Source organism: Triticum aestivum, chromosome 3A (genome assembly GCF_018294505.1).
Source record: "Triticum aestivum cultivar Chinese Spring chromosome 3A, IWGSC CS RefSeq v2.1, whole genome shotgun sequence".
Classification (NCBI taxonomy): domain Eukaryota; kingdom Viridiplantae; phylum Streptophyta; class Magnoliopsida; order Poales; family Poaceae; genus Triticum; species Triticum aestivum.
The window spans coordinates 5281516-5288922 of NC_057800.1; positions in this window are offsets into that span (position 1 = coordinate 5281516).

Here is a 7407-nt window from a genome sequence, read left to right on the forward strand (position 1 = left end):
CACCAACCGGGACCAAAGGCCTTGTGTGGCTGTTGTGTCGAAATTTTAGTCCCACCTTGCTAGTTGAGAGGGGTGCGCAGTGGTTTATAAGCCCCACTGCCGCACCCCTCTTGAGCTCCTCTCCATTGTAGGCTTATGGGCCTAATTGTCACTGCTATGCCTGTGGGCCTACTGGGCCTCCTGCGGGCCTGAATCCTGGCCCTTGGATGGGTTTCTAGTCGTATTCAGGCCGTGGGGGGCCAGTAGGTGGCATTTTTTGTTGCTTTATTTATTTTCTTTTGTTTTTTGCTTTATTTTTCAATTCTTTATGCTTTTAGTTTTAGAAAAATTATAAACTTTTTGTTAGTGCCATTAGTTTTCAAATTTGAAAACACTTTTTTTGTTTTTTTGTTTTCTTTGTTGCTTTATTATTTTATTTTGTTTCCACTTACAACAAAATACTTATTGTTGCTATTTTTTCCAGTTTTTTTGTTTTGTTTTCTGCATTATTTATTTTCTTTTGTTTTTTGCTTTATTTTTTTATTCTTTTTGCTTTTAGATTTAGCAAAGTTATAAACTTTCTGTTAGTGCCATTAGTTTTCAAATTTGAAAACACTTTTTTAGTTTTTTTGTTTTCTTTGTTGCTTTATTTATTTTATTTTGTGATTAACTTTACTATAAAAATAGTTTTTTCCTGTTTTTTTGATTTGTTTTTTGCATTATTTATTTTCTTTTGTTTTTTGCTTTAATTTTTAATTCTGTTTGCTTTTAGGTTAGCAAAATTATAAACTTTCTGTTAGTTCCATTAGTTTTAGAAAAATTATAAACTTTCTGTTAGTGCCATTAGTTTTCAAATTTGAATAGTTAAAACTTGAATTCTTTGAAAATTGTTTGAATCACAAGTTTGTGATTAACTTACTAAAAAATGAGAATAGATGCGCTTATAGAGAAAATTCAACCTAAATTCCTAGTAAATTTCTATGAATTTCAGAGAAATTCACTATGAATTTAGGTTAAACTTTTCTCTATTAGGGCATCTATTTTCACTTTGAGAGGAGCTCAACAAGGCAGAGAGGGAAGGGCTTATAAACCGGTGTGAGCCCCCTTTGGTTGGCGAGGTGGGACTAAACTCTGCCCACAACGAGGACCAACCCTTTAGTCCCGGTTTGTGGCACAAACCGGGACTAATGGTCATGGGCCAGGGGCGAGGAGCAAAATTATAAACTTTCTGTTAGTGCCATTAGATTACGAGGGCCGAACCATAAGACATGAAAGCATTTCAAATGAACTCTGAAAAAGTTGAAAGTTGGAATGGTATCATAATTTCACCCACATAGCATGTGCATGTACAAAACGGACAATGGTAGCATGTTCGTGTGTTACAAAGTTGGCATGGTATCATCATAATAGTTGCGGGAGAAAGTCTTCACTTTTTCTTCGCTTGTGTCATTTGCTTATTGCGCCATAACCATGGATAATCTTCATTGTTTATCAGGATGCTTGGGTCAGCCTTGACATTGAAGGGAGGAATTTCATGAAACTTTTCATAATCGTCAGACATGTCTGTCTTGCCGTCCACTCCCAGGATGTCCCTTTTTCCTGAAAGAACTATGTGGCACTTTGGCTCATCGTATGATGTATTCGCTTCCTTATCTTTTTCTTTTTCTCGGTTTGGTAGACATGTCCTTCACATAGATAACCTGTGCCACATCATTGGCTAGGACGAACGGTTCGTCAGTGTACCCAAGATTTTTCAGATCCACTGTTGTCATTCCGTACTGTGGGTCTACCTGTACCCCACCGCCTAACAGATTGACCCATTTGCACTTAAACAAAGCGACCTTAAAATCAGGTCCGTAGTCAAGTTCCCATATGTCCACTATGTAACAATAATATGTGTCCTTTCCGCTCTTGGTTGCTGCATCAAAGCGGACACCGCTGTTTTGGTTGGTGCCCTTTTGATCTTGGGTGATCGTGTAAAATGTATTCCCATTTATCTCGTATCCTTTGTAAGACAATACAGTCAAAGATGGTCCCCTAGACAACAAGTACAACTCATCACAAACAGTGTTGTCACCTCTGAGACGTGTTTCCAACCAACTGCTGAAAGTCCTGATGTGTTCACATGTAATCCAGTCATCGCACTGCTCCCACGTACGTACACCGTTTCCATTCCACAGCTGTAAAAGTTCTTCAACTAATGGCCTTAGGTACACATCAATTTCGTTGCCGGGTTGCTTAGGGCCTTGGATGAGAACTGGCATCATAATGAACTTCCGCTTCATGCACATCCAAGGAGCAAGGTTATACATACATAGAGTCACGAGCCAGGTGCTGTGATTGCTGCTCTGCTCCCCGAAAGGATTAATGCCATCCGCGCTTAAAGCAAACCATACATTCCTTGGGTCCTTTGCAAACTCATCCCGGTACTTTCTCTCGATTTTTCTCCACTGCGACCCATCAGCGGGTGCTCTCAACTTCCCATCTTTCTTTCGGTTCTCACTGTGCCCTCGCATTAACTTGACATGCTCTTCGTTTCTGAACAGACGTTTCAACCGTGGTATTATAGGAGCATACCACATCACCTTCACAGGAACCCTCTTCCTGGGGGGCTCGCCGTCAACATCACCAGGGTCATCTCGTCTGATCTTATACCACAATGCACCGCATATCGGGCATGCGTTCAGATCCTTGTATGCACCGCGGTAGAGGATGCAGTCATTAAGGCATGCATGTATCTTCTACACCTCCAATCCTAGAGGGCATACGACCTTCTTTGCTGCGTATGTACTGTCGGGCAATTCGTTATCCTTTGGAAGCTTCTTCTTCAATATTTTCAGTAGCTTCTCAAATCCTTTGTCAGCCACAACAATCTCTGCCTTCCACTGCAGCAATTACAGTACGGTACCGAGCTTTGTGTTGCCATCTTCGCAATTGGGGTATAACCCTTTTTTGTGATCCTCTAACATGCGATCGAACTTCAGCTTCTCCTTTTGACTTTCGCATTGCGTCCTTGCATCGACAATGACCCGGCGGAGATCATCATCATCGGGCACATCGTCTGGTTCCTCTTGATCTTCAGCAGCTTCACCCATTGCAGCATCATTGGGCAGATCGTCGGGTTCCTCTTGATCTTCACTAGCTCCCCCTGTTGCAGCATCACCATATTCAGGGGGCACATAGTTGTCATCGTACTCTTCTTCTTCGCCGTCTTCCATCATAACCCCTATTTCTCCGTGCCTCGTCCAAACATTATAGTGTGGCATGAAACCCTTGTAAAGCAGGTGGGAGTGAAGGATTTTCCGGTTAGAGTAAGACCTCGTATTCCCACATTCAGTGCATGGACAACACATAAAACCATTCTGCTTGTTTGCCTCAGCCGCATCGATTAACTCATGCACGCCCTTAATGTACTCGCGGGTGTGTCTGTCACCGTACATCCATTGCCGGTTCATCTGTGTGCATTATATATAATTAAGTGTCCAAATTAATAGAAGTTCATCATCACATTAAAACCAAAGTGCATACATAGTTCTCATCTAACAACATATAGCTCTCCAGAGCATCTAATTAATTAAACCATACATTGAAACTATGTAAAACATTTCAATGCGAAAACAAATGCGATCATAATCGAAACCAAGGTAACAATTGATCCAACGGCATAATGATACCAAGCCTCGGTATGAATGGCATATTTTCTAATCTTTCTAATCTTCAAGCGCATTGCATCCATCTTGACCTTGTGATCATCAACGACATCCGCAACATGCAACTCCAGTATCATCTTCTCCTCCTCAATTTTTTTTATTTTTCCTTCAACAAATTGTTTTCTTCTTCAACTAAATTAACCTCTCGACAATAGGGTCGGTTGGCATTTCCGATTCACATACATCCTACATAAATAAAATCTATTTCACGTTGGTCGGCATAATTTTCATAAACAATAAATGAACCAATAGTTATAAAGATAATATATATACCACATCCGAATCGTAGACAGGACGAGGGCCGACGGGGGCGGATACCAAAACCATCGCACTATATAAGTTGCAAAAATAAAAGTAAGAAAATAATACGAGTATCTATGTAAACATACAAGTAAGAATATTTTTCCTTTCAGAAAGAAGATAAAACAAGAAGCTCACCACGGTGGTGCTGGAGAGGAGAAAACTTAAGTAGTGTGGCTTGGGCATTCCATCGAACACCTTGTGTGCATAGGAGGTGAGATAGAGCACCACCAAGCCCTCTCCCCCTCGGCCAGAGAAAAACAGAGCACCGGGGTGCTCTGCTCGCGAGCGAGGGGTATATATAGGCACCTCATTGGTCCCGGTTGGTGACATGAGCCAGGACTAAAGGGGAGCCTTTGGTCCCGGTTCAAGCCACCAACCGGGACCAATGGTGGTGGGCCGGGAGCGAGGCCCATTGGTCCCGGTTCATCCCACCAACCGAGAGCAAAAGGTCTAGATGAACCGGGACCAATGGCCCATGTGGCCCGGCCGGCCCCCCGGGCTCACGAATCGGGACCAATGCCCACATTGGTCCCGGTTCTGGACTGAACCGGGACTAATGGGCTGACCCGGCCTGGACCAAAGCCCTGTTTTCTACTAGTGGCTGAAATGATCAGCATGACTGTTGGACAACTCCTTGAGATCGAGCCCATGTCTCCGCTTAGAGAGGAGGAAATAAAACAAAAATATGTCCGCGGTGAACCTTTGATCAAGCCCGAGGAGGTCAAGAACCTCCCTATGAGAATGAATAAATTGCATCAATGGTACATGAAAATTTGCAAGACCCAGAATCTACAGTCCCTCATGGTGAAAGTCAAGGAAGAGGATAATTCCATATGCTAGCTCTGTCTATTGAGTATACAGAATTGTTTTAGTTATTCAATTATGACGCACTCGACAAATCTATCGTCAGTTGCTATTGTCTGTAAGTGATTTCTTTCTATAATTTAAGTCTGAAGCTAGCTGTAGTGCTCTCGTTGATCATTACATCTAATTATCCTCACTATATATTCTTTTATGTGGTATTATGCAGGATGAAGATGTCCGAAATGAGAAAAGTTGGACGCTATGGCATTGGGTTCATTGACCCAAATACCATTAATGAAGAGACATGGTCATATGAACATTATAAACAAGAAGTAGAGAATAACATGCTAGAGTTCTTGAAGCGCCTCATTACCAATGCAGATATACTACCACTACAAGAAATATGTCAACTTGTGACCTTGACTATTGGTCACTGAAAGGTCATTGTTTTTCATTTGCGACCTTTTTTGACCAAAAACAGAAGGTCAAAAGCTGGCGGTCGTGAGAAGGTCGTGGACGTTTACGACCAAAATATGCCTATTATTTTGTTTTGGTCACTAGCAGCCTCCCCAGGCCACGTGGCAATCTGATGTGGCACAAGAATCAGCCCGGTCCAATTCGGTTTTCTACATGGGCCTAGCCCAACAATTCGGCCTTTTTAATGTATTTTTTTCCTGTGCTTTTATTAGCTACATGGGTCTGACCCAGTAATTTGGCCCATGTATTATTTTTTAGGAAAGCCCTTTTAATATATGTGTTTTATGTTAATTTCGGTTAGCTACATGGGCCTGGCCTACAATTTGGCATTTTTATTTTCTAGCGCACAACATTTTGCAGTCAATTTATTTTTTATTTCCAGCTTTTGTTCCCAGCTCCAGTTTACAGATGGGTCCCAAATGTCAGATTTTTCACAGCTTATTAATAAGCATATATGTATATATCAAACAGATAGAAGAGAGAAATCATATGAAAATCTTCAAATAACAGCTAAAATAAGTTTATTACAATATGCTATACAGAACAGAACACGTGAAACTACATACACTCATTCACATCACAACAACCAGTTTCCATACACTCATTCACATCACATCAACCAGTTTAACCATCGAATCTTGCATACCCAGGAACTTCAAACTTCACCCAGATCCACACAATCATAAATAATGGGATCTACAAGTGGACCGCTCTGCCAGTACAAAAGCTAGCTGCTCTTCAACATGGGTAGAAGTCCTCAACGGAGTTCCATTCACCTACAAGAACAGAATGGAATATCAAGTACTTGCATTCTTCAAGAAGATTACAACCAACATATATATGTACAGGGACATCAGGAAAGCTGATGGAGCAAAATAAAACAACAGATAAATCAAGTAAACAGACCATTTGGAAAAAAATATACTACCAGGCTTGAACATGAGCATAGAAAAGAAAAGATGATTTCAGTGAAACTAAAACTTCCAATGAAAGCTGAATAACAGTGCATAGCTCCTAGTATGGAGGAATATCACAAAATTAAACAAGATGGTCATGCAAGTTTCTATACAAGTATTCGTGATTATAGTTTGTTATCGTTGTCTAAATTCTCCAACATGCACAAAATTAATTAATATATTTGAATGTGCTACCAATGAAGCAAATTCTAAAAGATACACGGACAGGGCTTAATTAGCCAACCATGTCATTCTATAAACACATAGCAAACTCAACGATAACGTGTATAGTTATTACCATAGAGTTTCTATATGAGTATTCATGATTTCAGTTTGTCATCATCATTTAAATAGCTTGGCGAACATTGACAGCAGAGAAACAAAAAAATTTAAGTCAATAGCTTTGTGAGCATGCAGTAGCCTGTTCACATCCTAATGAAATACATGGCAAAGAAGCTTTACCATGTAGACAAACACCCACTTACTCAGACGCTACAGGTGCTTTGTTTCATCATGTTACAAAGGAGAAGCACAAACCACAATTTTACTCCACACACACACACACGGACCAGTAGATCAACAGGAGGACATAGATTAGACCAGATCCACATAAACAAATCCATACACATAGCAGTATAACTGGATAGTGGCCAATTGGTTTGATCAGGAGCAACAGTGCATATTTTCCCTAAACCTAAAATTGCCATAGTGGGTAAATCATGTCACTGGTCAGAGCACAACACCACAATCACCAGTACAAGGCCACCAGAAGCACCACAGAGAGGGATAGAGCTCACCTAGGTGGTTTGTAGCCGATGCAGAAGCACAGCCGGCCGCGGTTGCAGCAGAGTTCCTTGCAACGCACATGCAGACCCTTGGGGCTTGTTATCTTTACCAACACTTCATCCCACAAAACAACTCCCTCGGTTGCCATGTCACATGCTTCTACTACCTTGTCCACCATGTCATAGATGCTTCCAGAGTAGTTGGACTGAGATCCTCCAGCAGAGGGGCACAACCAACTAACATACAAAAGGATAAACGGTCACTTTAAACGGTAATAATATTTTAGGTCTGACTAGTACTAAAATCAACAGCATCTGACTCTATATAAGAAATCAACAACATGTTGTAACAGTACCACTGTGCTCCCAATCTTAAACAACAAGATTTGGGAC